The sequence below is a fragment of the Pungitius pungitius genome, chromosome 8 (genome assembly GCF_949316345.1).
Source record: "Pungitius pungitius chromosome 8, fPunPun2.1, whole genome shotgun sequence".
NCBI lineage: Eukaryota > Metazoa > Chordata > Actinopteri > Perciformes > Gasterosteidae > Pungitius > Pungitius pungitius.
The window spans coordinates 10,837,142-10,856,792 of record NC_084907.1 but is presented as its reverse complement, the minus strand read 5'-3'; the positions used below and the strand labels follow the sequence as shown (position 1 = coordinate 10,856,792).

Below are 19,651 nucleotides of genomic sequence, written 5' to 3'. Positions count from 1 at the left end.
CCATGACACAGACTCTCAAACACAGTTCTTATTCTATTTTATCCACTGATGTTGGATGTTACTATCATTAGTGCTTCTACTGCCATGTAGTGTTTGTTCTGTCCGACCCGCTTAACTCTAGAGCATGAGCTGAACACTGAACTTTTAGCTCAACTTTAGGCCAACGTCGATGAAAAGGCTTTCTTAGGAATCATGGAAGTTCTAAGTAGCGTTGCAAATTATGAAGATCTGTGGTGCAGTCAAAGGCTTTTGTCAACAAACTCAACAACAAACTGTTATTAGGTCAGAGTAATGCAAACCGAGAAGGCTTAGTGTGCACCCACATCTTTAGCATGCAGCTCAAGTGAAACATCCTGATAAACAACTTAAACTACAGAGAAATGGAAAAGGTCAGTGTTTGTTGAACAGCATTGCAATGTTATGAATGTGATGTGAGCTTTTCATTCTACCTGCTTCTCATTGAGGGTCCAAGGCTGTGTGGCGTCTGGAGTAGCGTCCAGCTCCTACACACACACCTAGAGAGCGGGCCGAGTGCACTTCCCGAGTGTCCTCAGCTCAACAGCTCTGTGTGTGAGAACGTTTGTACCTAGAGCCAGGTGCGTCACAATATTGGGATTTAATTCCAGGCAGAGTTGAGAACTCTTACCCTGCCAACTTTTCACTACCGCTCAACGTTCCACAGCCTTCTGCACAAACTGAGTCCCTCTGTTCAACCTCACTTCTTCCTGCAGCTGCACATTTACACTCTGTCAAGGTGCAATTCCAGTTTGCAAAACCAACTGATGGAAACACTGAATGCTCACGAGAGCCAATATTGGATTAAACAGTTTGCAAAGGTATTGAAGTCATTCAAGTGGATTACAGTGCATCCATTGACTTAGTACTAGCTATGAATGCTCTATGACAACAGCCCACAGCATGTTATTCTATGATGTACTGACCAGGTAAATACGGGTGGAAGGCAGTGGTGAAGGGAGGCTGAATCTGCTGCAGAACGCGTCCCCCCTTCCCGTGTCCCTTTCCTTCATCCATAAGTTGCTCATCACTGGAACTCAATAGGCCATGCTGCAGACAGAGTGACCCATGGGTTAACCATTGTGGCAAAGAAGATGCCGTGTGTGATCCAAGATAAGTGGTCATGACAGGCTATGGCGCTGCTGCTTTCAAGGGCATTTTTCCCGGCGAGGGAAAGGAGTTGGGGCGCACAGGAGGAGCAGCTGTTCATCGTCTGCCCCGAGGCACAGCACCGAAAATACTATCTACCGCAAAGGGAAGGAGCTGAACCACCATCTGGTCCAAGCCGAGCAGGAAAGGAACCATTTTGTCAGAGGAGAAGGAGCGGAAAGAGGACAAACAGAAGAGGAAACGTCAAACAACTGAAAGGAAAGTGTTTCTTTCTGCAGCCCAGTGGGAAGTAAATCACTGAAACTGAGGATGAAGGTATCATCCCACAGTAAGGTAACGGACATGGACCTACCTTCAATGTACAGAGGCTCAGGTTTACTACAGCTGAGTCAGGGCAGGTCGAAACCCCACTGCAGCTGGCACCTTTCAACTCCAGAAAGATGTCAAAAAACAGGCAGTGACCCGCAGAATGTCTCGCTTTTGGTGGGTCTGGTTCTGGTTGCCTGTCGAAGGCTCCACCCTGCTTGGCTCTTCCTGCCTCAATCCTTTATATTTTTCCGTGTGGTGTAGAACACACCCACTGAGGCTAGTAAAGGACAAGCAGCACCTCTGTGTGCTCTCGCTGTGGATGTTGGCGTCAGTAATAAAAGTCGCCTTTTCTCTCTTCTGCACGTCCCCCTTTCTCCCCCGCCCTCTCTCCTGTCTCGTGTTGGGAAGGGCTGTGAGGTCGAAATGGGAGACAGGTTGTGTGCCGGCTGTCAAGCGGAAAGGGAGTGGCAGCTTGATTACCCAGGCTGATTATTTTTGTCACCCTCGTGAAGCCGAAGGTGTTATTTCCAGTAATTCCCTCACACTCGTCAAAACACTTTGACACCTATACGTGTCCTTTTGATTTTAAATAACACATGCCATCACATACCCAATTGTGAAAATTAAGAACGTGGCACCCACAGCCTCCCTTCTCCCTTCCTGTCATTTGACACCTAGAGGCGTACTTTAAGAATTCTGGAAGCAGTTTCAGCGTGAGACACAGATTCTGAGTTATAGTCAAGCTCGGTGTTCATGAGGCAGTTAGCCTGAACAGGGGTTTTCATTTTTAAATCTAATTAGAAATACTTAGGCATTGATAAGGAGGATAGGGGATAAGGCTCGCCGCATGTTACTAACAGCCTTCTAGAGAATTGGAACGTACTATGTAAACAAGGGAGATTCTTGGCAAAGCAATACTTGGAAAAAATAAACTCCCTTAATGAGAACTTCCAGGGAGAGGGAGTCTACAATTGACCTTGGCAAGGGAATAGTCAGAGGTAGGATATCAGGTGTTGTGGCTATTCTCTGGCATAAGAAGATGGATATATTGCATTTCACACACAACCATCTCTAAAATGCCTTGTTGGTGTGAGAGGTCAGAGGAGAATGGGCAGACGGTGGTTGGAGATGATAGAAAGGCAACAGGAACTCCATTAACCCCTCGTTACAACCAAGAATGCAGAAGATCATCTCTGAACGCACAACACGAGGAACCTTGAAGAAGACGGGCTCCAGCAGCAGAAGTTCCACTCCAGTGAGCTGACAACAGGCAACTGAGACTACATGCAGGCCCACGTTCAAGATAATCGTTGCCTGGTCTGATGAGTCTCCATTCATCTGAACATTCAGATGGTCGGGTCAGAATTTGGCGTAAACCTGAAAGCATGGATCCACCCTGCCTTGTATCAACGGTTCAGGCTTCTACTGGTGGTGTAATGGTGTGGGGGAGATTTTCTCACCCCTTTGAGCCCAATTGAGCATTGTTTAAAAGGAGCAGCCTACCTGAGTGTTTTTGCTCACGATGTCCTTCCCTTTATGATCAGCAGATCCGCAGCAATTGCGTGATGCTGTCATGTCAACATGGACCAACTGAGGAACACCTTGTTGAGAGTATGCCACCAATAATTAAGACAGTTGTGAAGGCAAAAGGGGTCCAACCTTTCACTAGCAAGGTGTACCTACTAAAGTGGCTGGAGAGTGTATATCAGACGCAGTGTCATTATTTTCCAATAACATGGCCCAGTTCAGTAAAGATATTACATCTATTCTACATTGTCAAGCAAAGTTATTTTGTTCCCTATGAACCCCTTCATGCAATTCTCTCAGCCAGGTTAGCAAACTCCCCCCCCAAAAAAATCTTGTGGCAGCTACTGCAAATATCGATCACAGGAAACACTGGGCTTTTTTACACGGCACTGAGATCACGGTAGGGATTCTTGGGGTTTTTCTCCAGCTAATGTTTGGAAGCCTGAACGCTGACCAGGAGCCAAACAGAGACCACGACCTCGTGAATGCATTTTGGCACACAGGATTAAAGAGGGATCCAAAGTGTGTCCAAGCTTCCCTCTAAAATGCTTATTGTACATTTTGATATCAACACAACAAACTCTTTCTGCCCCTGTAGATCCGCTTTCCTCCCCTCCTTCCTCTTTAAATAGGACCTCTGCTGACCTTATGAACCGCTACTTCCTCCAGGCAGAGGGGCCCTGTTTCTCTTGTAAAAGATGCAACCGTTAAACCTCAAAAGCAAATCGGAGCAGCCAAATGAGTTGGTGTTCTAACGAGCAAGTCATTCTGGTGAGACCCAAGCTTACCATGGAACAATGATCTCATAATAAACTGTGATGCTTTTCTATAAAAGGGAAGCTTTGTGCTCTTGCTGCCTTGGAGTGACAATAGCGCCCCCACGGCTGTTGCACGGAAAATATGCCAGTATGGAATTTATCTGCTCAGGGTGTTGACCTGCTTCACCCTTGTATCAGTGAAGAGCAGCCCAGGAGGAACTCTAAAATACCGCATCAGCACGGTTTTATTCATGTCCAGGAAGAACACGAAAAATCTCAGCAACTTTGCATTCCTGGGAAATGTGTTTAAGAAAGTCAGCAAAAGTTATTTCCCCCAAGTTAGAGAAATATGGATGTCATGAAATGGGAACAATTGGTAACACATTTCACAGTGCTGCATTCAAGTCATTCTTTAACACAAACAACCTTTGAGGGGGCTTCAATTCAACCATTTGTGTAGTGAGGTAAGCCCACCCCCCTCTCAACTATTTGTCCACCAGAGATCCGTGGTGGGAGGTGGAGAGAGACGACTGGGACTCAACCAGGGAATTACTGTAAGAAAATAATGTTCGGCTAATGTCCCGAGTGGATGAATGTTGCGTCTGAATATCTGCCAACTGAACAGCCTGACGGGGCCGATGGTGTGACCATAATCGGCAGGTAGATCCCCGGCGTGTCTCCTCTCCGTTCCCCGAGGTTACGCGTTAACCCAAGAACGGCTTTGTTTCCTTTCCATGGAAGGAGATTATCCCCGGAATAAAATGGAACTATAGGCGGCAGACTATGTATCTAAAAATGGAAACAAAGGTGGGAGGGCCCTAAGCTTCATTCTCTCTACAGACCATTAGGGGACGACTCCTTGCAAAAATAAAGGCAGATTGTTTAGAAGTCGGTTAGAAAATGACCCTACTGCTCACTGGGTGGATTACCTTGGTAAACATGACTTGACGGTCTCATCTTGATCGCCCTGTTGCGATGCCTCTCTCGTTTGGTTGTAATTAGTTCCGTCCTTAAGTGTCGCTTGTGGTGGCAAAAACCAATATGGCGACATCCAAAAATTAAGATGGCAAAGGACAAAAATATACAGTTGTCAGAACTGTAGTAAACAAAGTATTGGGCCACCACGTCCACTCCTTTTGAACATTCTATCAACGAAACAACTATAACATTCATACACATAAAACGAGGGTAGATGAGAGGAGAGGTGGGGAGTGACAGGCAATAGAATTGGCAAACGATCCAGGAAGACTGCAATTCATTCTGCGCTTCTGACCCCTTCAAGGCCACCTCCTCTTAAGCACCTGTTTGTCCAATGCACTTTGAAATCATATTGAGCACAACGGTGAGTCCATGTTATCGGCCCTTATCGCCGGAAAAAATAATCTTCTTCATAATCTTTAAGTCAAGTTACACTCTCTACAGATCCAAAATACATAAGTACAAAGTGTTGAATTTCATCCCAAACCAAACATCTTAATCTCAATAAAGCCCAGCGTTCGCTACAGCCACAACCTGTACAAACAGATGAAAATATTGCCGTGTCTCTCCGCTTTCATGTTCAGTTAGAAATGCAATTCGGAGCGGGTTGTTATGTCTACAAAAAGTAATGGAGCCAATAGATCTCAGAGGCAGAGCACCAGCAGTAAAATGCCCTGCAGCTTTTCCCTGCCACATCCAGGGCCTTATGGTGTTAACAGCAATCTGTGTTTCTACAATGTAAAACTACTTTAGAAATGTGATGTGCTTAACCACACCCTCGGATTAAGTGTATGTAAGTGTATGTAAGTTGTAGACATTTTATTTCTCTGTTTTAACTCTGTACACAGTGTGTGGGGCTTTGAAATCTTCCAAAATGCTAGTGACCTGCACTTTGCACTGTACCTGAATGCATCTCGCTGAAGGGGGGGCAGAGGCCCTGAAGAGGCTGCAGCTGTGCAACTGAGTACTAGCTGCTTTCATTAAATAAACACATGACAGTGTTTACGAGTCTGAGAATTGGACCCATATTCAAACGACGGATACGATTGGATGTAAAAGCAAGAAAGATTAATGATCGACAACTAGTGTTTACTTGCTGCACAACACACAGAGGTTCGATACCCTAGCTTGCCCTGTCACATTGTATTTCATGACCCCCTCCCTGATAGCGACCTCACTTCCCACAAGTAGTCGCTTCATCTCCTAGCGACCGGCTGCTTTGTGAAGACGTCCGTATTAATTGACGTGACGGGGCGCTACTTTCTCATTAACTGCAGAGAGAGCCACCAGTAACCACTTGAAAGACGGGTTTGGGACGCCGCGGTGACAGTGGCAGGTGTTTCCAATGTGAGTGCAGCCACGAAAGATTACACATGGAAGTGGAAGTCTGTACCGACGCCGCTTGCTCTCCGTCCCCCAGCAAGCGCTGGAAAACCCACCCGTCCCAAACGCAGCGAACGCGGCCCGAGTCGGCGCCTGAGACCTGGAGTCGGATCGATTCTGCCCAGCAAAGGGGTTCGGCGGAGCCGGATGACTCATCGGATGCTCGCGCCCTCTCTCTCTCTCTCTCTCTCTGCTCTGGAGCACTCCTCTGAAGGGCCCATCACTTATTGAACACATGCTGATAGATCTGGAGTCAAGAACAGCCTCGAAGCACGAGTGGCGCTTTGCCGAGGACGGGCCGAGTTGCACATTTGACTGCGGGCATGAGATGTTTTGAACCCAGTGGTCCTCTGTCTCTCAAACCCTCGTAAAAGGTCAATTCAGTGGACCGCATTTCCTCTCTCCTGAGCATGAAACAACAACAGAGCTCAGAACCTTCTTAATTCGGGACCACAGAGGATTTCATCAATGTGGAATTATCTGATTCCAAGCAGCTTAATGCTGCATAATCTACCCAGACGTAAAAAACCCCGCCCCTGTGGATACAGACCAAGATGCCGGGAAAAAAACAGGAACAGGCCTCCTGGATGGAATTATACCCACAAACATCACACAAGTATGGATAATCCCGTGCCCCCTGAACCCATCATCAATGCATTAATGTGCGCTTTCCTAGAACCTGTCCAAGTGTCCTGTGAGACGCGTGGGACGGAGTCAGGTCTTTGTGGGCGGAGCGGTATGTGAGGGGTGGGACGGAAAGGGACCACAACAACAGTGTCTCCAAGTAAGTAACGTCCCCCCCACGTTCCGGGTGTCCTCAGAGCAAACATCAGCTGTCCTGACATCAAACAGGAGAGAGGTGGGGAGATGGGATGGAAGGTGTTTGGGAGGTGGGGGGGAGGGAAGGGGGGGCAATGCAGCTGCTCCAGTCGTCTCGGTCACACACCTGCCTGGGGCCGGCGGGTGTAAACAGAGCATGTTTCCACACACACACACACACACACACGTCAAAACATGTAGATAGAGGACACGGCAGAAGTAAAGCAGCAGAGGCGTGAGGAAGTGAAAGCAGCAGTCCTACCGGCGCAGAGACACGGAGACGGAGAGCAGCCCGGGACACAGTCGACGCCGGCAGGACGAAAGTGAGGGACCGTCCTCACACCTCCGGCTCCAGAGAGAGAGAGAGAGAGAGAGAGAGAGAGAGAGAGAGAGAGAGAGAGAGAGAGAGGAACGTGGCCTGGGCCCTCGCCAGCGTCTCTCTATCTGCCTCCTGTGCTCTCCCAGCCTCTCTGTCACTCCCTCGGCCCCTCCCCCTCCCCCTGCTCTCTCCCTCCCTCTCTCTCTCTCTCTCTCTCTCTCTCTCTCTCTCTCTCTGTCTCTCTGTCCCTCCCCTCCCGGCAGAGTTGTGTCTAGCCTGATGCAGTGAGTCCGCCGAGTCCTTGCCTCCGCTGGCAGTGTTGCAAGGTCGAGGTCTGTTTCTGCCAGAGTGGCTGAAAACCCCCGAGTGTGCACTTCTTCTTTTTTTCTTTAATTGCACAGGCCGAGCTGTTCCCTCACAGGGGGGGGGTTGGGGTCTGGTAACTAACGAGGTGAACTGCTTCTGAGTTTTGATTGCGAGGAAGACGTTGTTCAGCGGTGAAGTGGAAAATGAAAATGAGGGTTGACTGTGACAAACAGAGTCGGGTGTCTTTCTGCTTCAGAAGATTCAACAGAGATTCAGAGATTCAACCACGTGTTAGAAACGGAAACAGCAACTTTCTTACTACCAAAGTTTAGGTTTAAATTGTTTAATATGAACAACTAATATCTGGCCACGGAAACGTCTTGGTTTCATGGACGGCACAGGACAAGTTGAAATGAATGCAGGACTTGTTGGTTGGTTTAAGACCAAATAGCTGTGAAGCTGATGACAGCCCACTTGTTACCATGCTAAGCTAAGCTGCTAAACGTTGTGAGATATTGTCAACATCACCATTAGCATATACGGCTCGCGGTTCACGGGTGGCTAACGGACCTCCTCCTGTTCAGTACACCAGGAAGTCGGTCGGCATGCCGAGCTCAAAGCCCCAAAGCTGGCGTTCACCAACCAATGGGCGACGCCATGGCGACCAGATCCCATTGGGATATACAGTCTATGAACGGGGTCACCAACAGGGGCCCCGGGTCCAGACCTGGACCTGTGATTGATCAAATATTGAGAAGGAATAAATTTGGACTCAGGAGACCCAACAGGAGAACTTGGAACGGAAATGACGTCACATTAGACAGCTTAACCAAAAGCCTTTAAACTACAATCCAAACCAGTCCAAAACATGTACGTCTCTGACGTTTACAGAAAGTGAGTTTTTTTAATCGGCAAAGTCACAACAAGACAAATCACTAATTCTATCCACTGAAATCTAATGAAAAAACACTGCCCAAAAGGATGTTAGTAGAGAGGGGGATAAAGATGAAATAATGTTCCTTCCCACAGATTAAAAGAGATTGTATATAAAATGGTGTCTTTTTCTGGTTGACATCACTTCACATCGTGAATTGAATTCAAGTAAGTCGTTCATTTTGTATAATTTATAGTTCATTCGGTTCATTTTAAAAACTGACACTAAAGACTGTCGAGACATTATTGAAATAATTCAGTTATACAAATCATCTAAATGATAGCTAGAGATAGTTATTGTTATCGAGATGTTTGAGTCCTTGCTGAGTTGTAATTGAATACCTACGGTCGATGGTGTAAAAGGCAGCGTGAGAAGAATTAAATAAACGGGTCGGCGCCGAGCACTGAGGTGATACTGTTATTAACCGTGTGGTTAACAACGCGGCATCCTGTGGTCATCAACGTGAAACTCTCAAATCCAGCTGGAAACAAGCTGCTGCTGATACTCCCTGAACGCGCGCACACACACACACACACGCACACGCACACGCACACGCACACACACACACACACACACACACACACACACACACACCCTCAGGGCCTCAGAGGATCAGACTTACTGTTGCGGCCGTAAACGGCAGCCGGTGCGATGCAGCATTAAAATCCCGATCGAGCCCCTCTATCCGCGTGGGAGGACGCTTGCCACGGGTCCTGCCCCCCTTCTAACCCCGGGACGCCCGCCGCCACGCCGACCGATGTGGCAGCACAACTATCTGCAGTGCCAAGAGGGACGAGCGGAGCGCGAGAGAGAGAGAGAGAGAGCGAGCGGCCTACAGGATTACTGGTAATGGGATTTCCCACTAATGGCTCCTCCTGACAGGTGGCTTCGCCGTTCAGCTGAATGGCTCTAAAAACATCAGCGGTTTAAAGCTTCTTTTGCCGATGCACGTGCTGCAAAAACGATCCATCTTAGCGAGCTTTTTGGGATCACTGCACAGAGAAGCGATATGCATGCAAGCGATACCTTGAATTAAGGCAGATTATTATTCTAGTGAATGGCCCTGTGGTTAACAAGACAAATCGTTTATTTGACTGATTGCTTAAATGAAATAAATGAATTAACTAATCAACTTACTACAGTTTAAGCCCCCATAAATTGTTTTAAAGATGACTTTCGGTACCTTAGTGCTGTCCTATTGTGGGGCTTGCAAAAGGACAGCTTTGCTCGAGGTGCAGCTTTGCTCTGCTCCTTGAGCAGTGCTGTTGATGACTTTGCTGATGAACTTATGATGGCTGCACACAGGTTCCTCTTATCATGGCTGGACATCTTCAATCGATAATCAAAGCGATGTGGGAGAGTCCAGGGCACGCTGTTCAATTAGCTGTGGATGATTCGTTGGTTCCCTTTTCACGGGGACGTGGTTTTAATAAACCTCGACAACAAGGCATCAGTTTTGATTTTGATTTTGATTTGAAGCATTTTATTTCTTGAACATGTCTACATTTAAAAAAAAAAATTAAATTTATTCAAAAATCAACATAGACATAGACCACAAAATTAGAAAAGTCACCTTTTGTTCAAGAAAAGGAGTAGAGAGAAGCAAAAGCTTATAGATACCCACCCCTATCTTATCCATATTCTCAATTTGTATATATTTGGAGATTAATATCATACATACATACATACACACACTCTCTCACACACACTCTCTCACCCTCACACACGCACGCATACTCACACTCACAAATAAAAACAATTTAAATTTCCGTCACTGAATATTTTCACAAATCTCATATTTGGCTAATGTGTATAATTTAAGATGTTTTTTGAACTGTGCAATATGTTTACAATCTCTGATCTTATCTGGTAAGTTGTTCCACAACTTCACCCCACAGACCGATATGCACCTGCTTTTGAGTGTAGAGTGCACCTTTGGTTGCCTCAGTTTCAGTCTCCCTCTTAAATTATAGTCTCCTAGTCTGTCGCTAAACAAACTTTGAAGGTTTCCTGAGAGTAGGCTGTTTGTTGCTTTAAATACAATCTGTAACGTTTTAAAATCTTTTAAGTCCATACATTTTAATATATTTAATTTCAGAAATAATGTGTTTGTGTGTTCATAGTACCCCACCTTATTAACTATCCGTATTGCTTTTTTTTGAATTGTGCATATTGCCTGTAGGGTGCTTTTGTAGGTATTACCCCACACTTCCACACAGTAACTCAAATAGGGGGCAAACAGTGTACAGTACAGTGTATGCAGTGATTGTATATTCAATATATCTCTGACTCTGACTAGTATCCCTACACATCGTGCCAATTTTGAGTGTACACGAGTGACCTGTGGCCTCCAGCTGAGCTTGTGGTCTATCATTACACCTAGAAAGGAGTATTCAAACACCCTTTCGATTTTTATATTATCGATCTTTAGTTCAATGTGTGTGTTTGCTTGTGTGTTACTTTTACCAAAGACCATAAATTTGGTTTTCTTTACATTAAGTGATAATCTATTTATATCAAACCACAATTTCAACTTGGTTAACTCAGTCGAGACCGCCTCCAACAACTGTTCGAGGTTCCCTCCTTCACAGAATACATTTGTGTCATCTGCAAAAATAACATTTTTCAGGATCCTGGATGCATTACTTATGTCATTTATATAAATAATAAATAGTTTTGGACCCAGTATTGATCCTTGCGGCACACCACAGGTAATATTTCTTAAGGTGGACTTCTTATCCCCTATCTGTACAAACTGTTTTCTTTGTCCTATGTAACTTTGTACCCAATTTAGTCCAACCCCTCTGATCCCATAGCTTTCCAGTTTGTGTAGCAGTATATCATGGTTTATTGTGTCAAATGCCTTCTTCAGATCTATGAAGACCCCTATTGCCATCTTTTTGTTATCTATTGTGCTTGTCATTTCTTCTACCAAGTCCATGAGTGCCAATGATGTTGATCGGTTTGGCCTAAAACCATATTGACTATCTATGAGTAATCCATGTTTATCTATGAAACTGTCATAGATATGGTTCCAAACTGATATTATGGTGGCCATCTTGAGTCGTTATATTATGAGGCATTAATTTAATATGCACCTACATATCCACTTAATAACACAAACAAAATATAAGGTTGCTCACAGAGAACAAACAGCCTTCTTCAGCATAGAATACAAATGAAACGTTCTTCACAGAACCTTCGTAATCTGTTTGTTTGTTCTCTCCCTTTTTCACATTTTGTTTTTCAGGACCATGATGCTGATTCCCACCACAGACCCAGTGGCCCTTCAGCGATGACCTCTTGGATTGTGTCCCCCCCCCCTAATGAAACCAACATCAGCTTGTTCATTATGAACTAGTCTGATGGCAGGCAAAGGGCAGGATATAGTGATTTCTGAAAAGGGTTGCCAATGGCAACGCATGGCCCTGAACGCTCTGAAGTGGTTGCATTGATCGAAAAGGACCATAATACAGTAAACAACCATCATGCTGTGTTGAAGACCACTTGGAACTGGAGATTGAACCATAAACTCATGTTTAGAAATGTTTACTGAGGGAATATATCCAGAAAGAAGTAGAACCTTTAGAGCAAGGGTGTCAAACTCATTTCAGGTTTGGGCCAGATAGTGCTGATTGACAATCGGTTCGGCTGACGGGGGGGGGGGGCACATAAAATGATGTGGCCTTGAGTTTGACACATGTGTTATAGAGAATGCAAGTGGTGTCATATGTTAACCTGTTGAGTCATTGTAGAGTCCAGCCACAGTGTGACCATGACAGTGACCCTGCAGCCTCCAGCAGGCCTCCTTGGACCTATTCAATGGCATCTCAGCGGTGGCTTTCCTCCAGGAGGCAAAGGTTACAGCAGACGCGTGTCCTCCACCACCAGGGAGTGTCTCCCTTGGGAATTTGATGTCAATCTTAGGCAGGGCAGCAGAAGGACAGAGGCACGAGGAAGGAGGGTGGGACGCAGAGAGGAACAGTAGCTGGAGGCGCGTCACAACCTAATGATGCTAAGGAGGATGAAGCAGCTTGCTTTGCCACATAAGCCTGTGGGAGCAGGACGGCTTGGGACTTCGCGGGCCTCGGCTGCACGGCTTCACACCTCGCCACATGACGCGGACTGAGACAGAGAAAAGGGAAGTTATGGGGAACTCTGCTCCCTCTGCCACGCTGAGCATCTTTATGTGTTCTAAAGAGTCATTATCATCACTCCAGTTTGGCAGAGCATAGAGTGCAGCAGAAATGAGTCTGAAAACACTCTGGAACTTTGAAGCTTCTACTTAAAAACTGCAATTGCAGAGAAGTGTTTAAATGAGAGGACAAAACCTCCTCCCCAGATCACTTGGAGCCGTGGAGTGAAGTCATGTGACCGTGGAGCAGTTCCCCTACAGCCTAACGTTAGCTTTTTACTTTGCTGATTGCAATCACGCTTCAAATAAAGTGGTGTTGATTCATTTGTGAAGATTGCCTTTGTTTTTTTTTCTGCAATAGTCCAAAAATCAATGAAAAAATCCCATTAATATTCGGCTTTGTTGGTCTACAAATATTTGTAATCACTATAATATATATTATTACTTCCAATATATATATTATTACAGAATATCTAAATGGTTAAAAATTGCAAACTCAAAATAACTCACTTAACACATAAAGTATGTAAAAATGAAATAACCAGCTGAAATCATCTGGCTGGAAAGACTGATCAGTAGAGGGCGCCAATATTCCAATCTGCAGAGCCAATGAGCATGAAGAGCACTTCATTCAGCCCCAGCATCATGACCAGAACTCGGTGACCAGCAGCAGTTTGACCCTTTTGACTCTCCGACGTTCCAAAGAAGAGCACCTGACTCCTCTCACTTGACATGCCCCTCCCCTCAGGCTCAGGACCCGTTGGCTCATGTAATCCTGACTGCGCTCCGAATCAGAATTGGGGTGAAGATGCTTTGCATTCAGATGAGGAGAAAACGATTTCTATTTTCCTTCTTCCGCTCTCTTTTGACCAAAGCGTTGTCTGTAATTCCCTTTCCTTCCTATTCCTTGGCCCACCAATTAGAATCCAGACTTTGGGGGGGGGGCATCTCCACCATCTCCACGAGCCCGGCTCACCACTCATGGGAGCTCATTAGAGCCGCCCACAGCCCAGAGGCCTGGTGCCGTGCTGGCACTACTTCTGACGCCGCCGCCGCCACCGAGCGAAAGCGCCGAGGAGCGTCTCTTTCTCCTGACGGCCTGTCACAACACAAAGGTGTCCAGATGTGGCGCGTAACGACTTTGGAAAACAGGCGACTCTCCTTCCTTGTCGAGGTGCTCCCGTATCCGAGAATGGATACAAGGGTTCTCGTTTGGCGCATGACGCCGCTCGGGGGGGGGGGGGGGGGGCGGGGGGGGGATCGTGGCTGTACCCGAAACTCAGGGGACGGCTTCTGTTGGCGCACGGCGGGTTGACAATCACTCCGGCACCGACAGGAAGGAGACCTGGCTGTGTGGATTCAGACAGCGGACGACCATCTGAGGCAGTAAAAAGCCTGTGATGTGAGGCTGAGAGGCCTCCGTGGGGAGAAGGCGAGTTTCAAATGGGGGCGGGGCTTATTTTTGTCCTGGTATCAAGCGGTAAAAATGACAACGATCTGGGAACATGGTTAGATTTGTACAGGAGGTCAGAGAAAACACCAGCTGACAGATAATCACATACCCTCATGGTATCTCAACATACTGTATGTGTAAGGGAGGAGTCTTTACCCTGATTGTATACACACGAGTACCATCTAGTGGTGATGCTGCAGATGGCAACCAAGTAAAAAACCCTTACTCTGTTGCAGAACCATGGCAACCATCTGGTGATAAAAGCGCCAAGAGGTTTCTCTAGAGTGTATGAACCTCCCAATCTAGATAAATGAACGGCATATTTTTGGTTTCAGGTGACTAGAACTTAATGAAAACATACTGATAAATTGAGTGAACACCACTACAGCGTCGCCACATTTCAGCCACGAGAGTTTCCTTCAGGCATTTCCTCTGCCAGCTTCCTGTGCAGCCTGATGGATGCCATCTCCGTTTCACATCACACAGAACCCAACCGTAGCCGACGGCACCAGATGGTGTCGGACCTCGGCACAGACACAGCAGTGTCCCTCAACAGTCTACCGGAGACCTCCAATGTGACTTCATTTAGGCCTCGACACAACTAAATGCTCGCAGAGTGACATTCTGGACGTCACGGCCAACAAGAACACAAAACAAGGCCGCTACACAAAGAAAATACCGCTTAGACTTTTGAGGTATTGGTCATTCATTCATTCCAAATCCAAACTGATATTTCTGATCCATTTCTTGTCAGAGACAGAAGCGCAAACCACAGAGCTAAGAACACAGTAATATCACGGTTTGGACGGGTGGGAGTCTCACTTCAAAGGCCGCTCCTGGTGATATTGCGACTGAGGAGAGCTCATTTCTGCCGCGCAACTCCCATCGCCGCGACTTGATGGAGGGGATCAGATGAAAGCCGCCGGCTTAACGGGGAAACACAACAACCTGATTGTTAGCGGCTGTTTTCAAGCCCGAGGGAAGAGAGAGGGGGGAGAGAGAGAGAGGGTAAAGTCGTACTGAGATGAAGTCCCAAGAACAACAAAACAACAACAGATACCACTCACTGGCAGGAAAATGGCCGCCGTGATGTCCGTGACGCCCATCATCATTTCAGCTGCGAGGCTGATTTTACAACGCAGCCCTAATGGGCTTCGTCTCGCATGTCATCAGACATGATGACATGCCTACACACTCCATCAAACAGATGCAGCCAAAAGGGGACGAGAGAGAGATGCCCCCCGTGGACATGCAAAAACAAACATCGCAGACCTCGATGGCGCCGAGGTTCCGTACCGCCATCACTCAGCGCTACTGCAGGCTGTCTGCAGGCCACGCCCACGCAGGGGCATTAAAACCCAATCACACGTTAAAAGGCTTTTTCATTTGGCCCGGGGGAAGACAGATTGGTGTGTGGGAACCACTGACTGCAGCGGCACTGTCCACCAGGCGCACACACACACACACACACACGCACACACACACACACCAATCAACAAAGTATGAAAACCGTCACAGATCCTCTCTGCAGATACAAAACGATACAGTTGCGTCTTTAACACGACGTCGAGACTGTAACCTCATCACATGCAGTTATTTTCCTTAACATTGTGGCGATACCTCGCATTATGTTTTCACACAAACTTCTCCACTGAACATGACAGCTAAGCCCTCCCTCTAATGTACAATATTTGCGTGAGTACGGCCCATTAAACATGTGATGAGTGACTGCGTTACTGAGTGTGTACTGCCACGGTAACAGCAGGAAGCAAATACATGAGAACCAACACACACATACACACACATGCATCCCCTGCACACACACACATGCATCCCTGCTCTCCTCCTCATTTCCCCACGCATTAACTATGACAACTGTAATGAAAGAAAGTGTTTAACAGGGAGGAATTGCAAATAGGCAGGAATTGATTGGGTCTTTCTCGAGCACTAATTGATGCTAGACTTCAGCCAGGAATAATGAAACCGGAGGAAAAGAAGGAGGCAAGGGAGAGGAGGAGGAGGATTAAAGCTGAAAGGGGTTGAATGCTGGTTCCTGGATTACTTGCAGGCAATTTGTGTGCCGTTAAGAAATGAAAAACTATCATGCTGATTTCTGAATATGAATATTGAAGTTTTACATTAGCTAAACTAAACCAAAAGCTCTAAGTATTCTAGAAACATCGACTCAAACACAAATCACCGCAGCTGGTCCATCTTTGTTAAAAAGGAAAATAGAAATCTCATGTTTATCTGCTGGGAATCACTACAACTCCTGGCTTAAACATTCAAAATAAACCTTCCCGAATAAATACTGTCAGTGATGGAAACTTTCCCAGAATGCTTGGCGAAAGGGCGTGGGAGGTGATCCAGGAACTATAAGCCCCCCATTGATCGGCCATGGGGCTTCACACTATCAACTATTGACACAGCTGGTTTTATTGGAGCAAATAGTTTGTATTTTTATTTCATTTTCTTTATACAAAAACGATACAGTAATAAAAAAGTCAAATGTTCCAGTTAATTTATTTTACCATTGTTGTGTTACTTTTATGTGTTTTCTTTGGATGAAATTTCTGACGGCCTTTTGGATGCAGCTTCTTTACAAAATGGCTTCAAAGAACTATTACAAATGCTACCAAACACTGTTTGGATTTTCATAAATCATCTTAAATTACAAAAAGACCATCCTGGATTTCCGCTCCTGAACGTTCGCCTGTTTAGGGGCGAAGAGTTTGACTCAAACAACAGGGATTTTAAGAAGTACACACATGTCCAGCCAGATGTTTGGCGGCGGGGACGCTCTCTTCTAATGAGACACGCTGCATTTCGGTGGACATGTGCATGCACACCACCGCAATCTGGCGAGCTCTGCCTGCAGCTGTTGTGTGGGACGCAGCAATCCTTCCTGAATTTACAAAGGTGGCGGAACTCTTCACCTGGGGAGGAAACAATCCACTTGGGGAGGGAAAGGTCATGGCGAATGTGGCCGGTAGCTTTGCCTGTCAAGTGGTCTGCGGGACTCTCCGCGGGAGTCTCTAATCCGTCAGAGTGCAGGTGGCACATTGCTGTTGTCAGAGTCGGGGACGAGTCAGGCCTCACAGGGCAGCCGGGGCAGGGTCGAGGGTCGAGGGGGCTGCCCCCCCTCCCAAGCTGGCTGAGACAGACGGATCTGCAGCCAGGGCCGCTGTGGCCATTAATGTTGGATGAGGCCGACCTCATTGAAATGCGTGGAGGATAAACGAGTGCCCCAGGTGGCGGCCGCGTCCCTGACCGCCCCAGTCACACCATCCGGTCATTATTGACCGAGCCATGGGTCACCAGTGATGGGGGGGACGCGGCCCAATTATAGCACCTGAAAGCGATTAAATGCGACACATCGTTATGGCAGTTTAAATCCATTACAACTCCATCCAAGCAATGATCGGAGAAGATGTTCCTGTCAAAACCATGAACGTGACGGCTTAATCTCCTGACATCGCGGAAAGCGGATATATCACCAGGGCCGGATCTGACACACCTAATGAAAAGAAAACCACGCGTACCAAAGACCAGAAGAGTGGAGCTACTGAGATCTTTGCGAGCCATGTTCGCTGACGGCTCGCAAAGATCAGAGACCGTTTGTGGTTTCATCAGCAAGCCACAAAAGTAGTTCCCGTGTTTGTTAAGCGACTCATACCATCTGAGCGGTGGACCAGCGGTGAATCAGAGCCACACTTACCAGACGTCTGGCTCCCCGCGTGGTGTGTAAAAGAAATCACGCTGCCGTTCTCCTCACCAGCGAGCGCGCGCAGAGATCACATGCAGACACGCTGACTTCCTCTCTCCAAACACGTGGGGTCACCTCCAGCTGGCAGCTTCAACTCTGAGCCTGTGACTTTAATGAGGAATACCCCGTGTTCCTCTGGCTTTCCAGTAGAAGTGGCCGGATCAGGGTTCCCCCGGCCTCCACTGGTTCACTGGCAAACCTTTTTTAAAAGGACCTCCATGCACAAAAGCACGCTCTAGTAGAGCAGGGATGGTGCTGGTTGGTAGCAGTGAAGCACTTCGCTGGGAGGAGAAACCGTTTGAGAAGAGGAGAGCTATTGCCGTATGACTCCTGTCTTCAGGAATGCAGCGCCGCCTTCTCCCATGAGAGGAGAGAAGTGGTATCAGACGGTCAATCTGTCGGTCTCAAACAACAACAACAACAACAACAACAGCAACACCGGGAAAGATGTGTAAAGCCGCCAGAGAACAGTGGACACACAGCCTCCTGGTAACAACGTTGTAACAACGTATCGCAGTTACACTTTTCCCTGAGGAACGAGATGATGGTTAAAATGTTTTTTTTTTAAGTTTTTCTTCTTCTTTGGACTGGAAACTATGCTCTCATCCCCCTTCTACCGCCCCCAGGACCAAATATAAGAGTTATGAACTCAGCTCATGAGATATAATCATTTCTGTTATTCTTTTTAAGACAAAACAAAATGAGTCGTGTCTCCATCGCGGCTAAAAGTGCAACCAGGTAGCGGTTTGTGAGCATGTGAGACAAAACGACGTTACGACTGCTTGGCTTTGGTTCGTACTGTGACACCGAGAATATGGATCGTTTAAAGATACCACACTGGATTCCAGACCTTTAGTTCCTGTCTACATGAGTGAGCCACTATGTGGTCATTTTTAGCAGAGCAGAGAGAAGCCCCCCCACCCCCCCCCCCCCCCCACACACACACACACACACACACACCAAAGCCACAAGAGGAAAAACTGTTTAACTTTAACCGTTACTACGGTTACCACGGTTACCGTCGATACCAGATCAGAACATCAATAAAAAGACTGGACTTGAAGAGAGGGAGGAAGATTTTCTATATTAAAGCGTGAACTCTAAGCTCGGGCCCGTCCGACCCACAGAGACTGGAATTACAGACCAGAGGAGAACATGAATGCTGATTGGCTCCCGCTGACTCTGCTCTGGCCACTAATTTTAGCCTGTCTGTGGAGACATGACTGCGTGGAACCATCGATGCATCCACCCATCTCCCACCACTGCGTAGCAGAATAACTTCTTCAAAATACTGAAAAGCATTCCAATAAAAAAACAAAAACACACAACGGGTCAACGACAATTTTTTTCTTTTCTTAATCCAGCTCCCAAAATATGAATATTTTCCATATTTTCTATTCCTTTAGGTTGAATACATTAGTGGCTTTTGGGCTTTAACAACCCACCTGATCCCTCTGAGAAGTCCTGATGTCACACATTGACGTTCCCTAATCGTCACATGAATACAACCACTGATGGCTGACTCTAAAGACTTTTGAACTTTTGCAAGCATCTAGTTCCACGAGAATACATTAAAACGGACTCAGAATTCCCCTCCGGCACACAGACTGGAAGTACACCATCATGCTACAGGATCCACCCCCCCCCCCCCCCTACCTTATTGTCCGAACTGAAATGCAGTACTTCCACATTATATTCCACATGTTCCTGACATTGTCAGGCTGGAAACTGGAAACGTAAGATCAGCAGAGACGCTAAAAAAGAAAATGATTTGATGCTACTCTCTGTTGAGGAGAATGTGCACAAGAGAGAGGAGCAGCAGCTCGTCACGCATCCCCC

At 46.7% G+C, this 19,651-nt stretch overlaps 1 protein-coding gene across 8 annotated transcripts in view; it reads right to left on the bottom strand.

Annotated features, from left to right (window-relative positions):
- iqsec1b (IQ motif and Sec7 domain ArfGEF 1b) overlaps nt 1-19,651 on the bottom strand; it is a 129,845-nt gene that overhangs the window by 23,167 nt on the left and 87,027 nt on the right. Inside the window, exon 1 of one of the 8 annotated variants that reach the window (XM_037489749.2) lies at nt 7,162-7,302. The exons of the other annotated variants lie outside the window; for them this stretch is intronic. The gene's annotated coding sequence lies outside the window, so the exon portion shown is untranslated. Of the gene's footprint in view, nt 1-7,161; nt 7,303-19,651 lie in introns of those variants that run through there. 8 annotated transcript variants of the gene reach the window in all.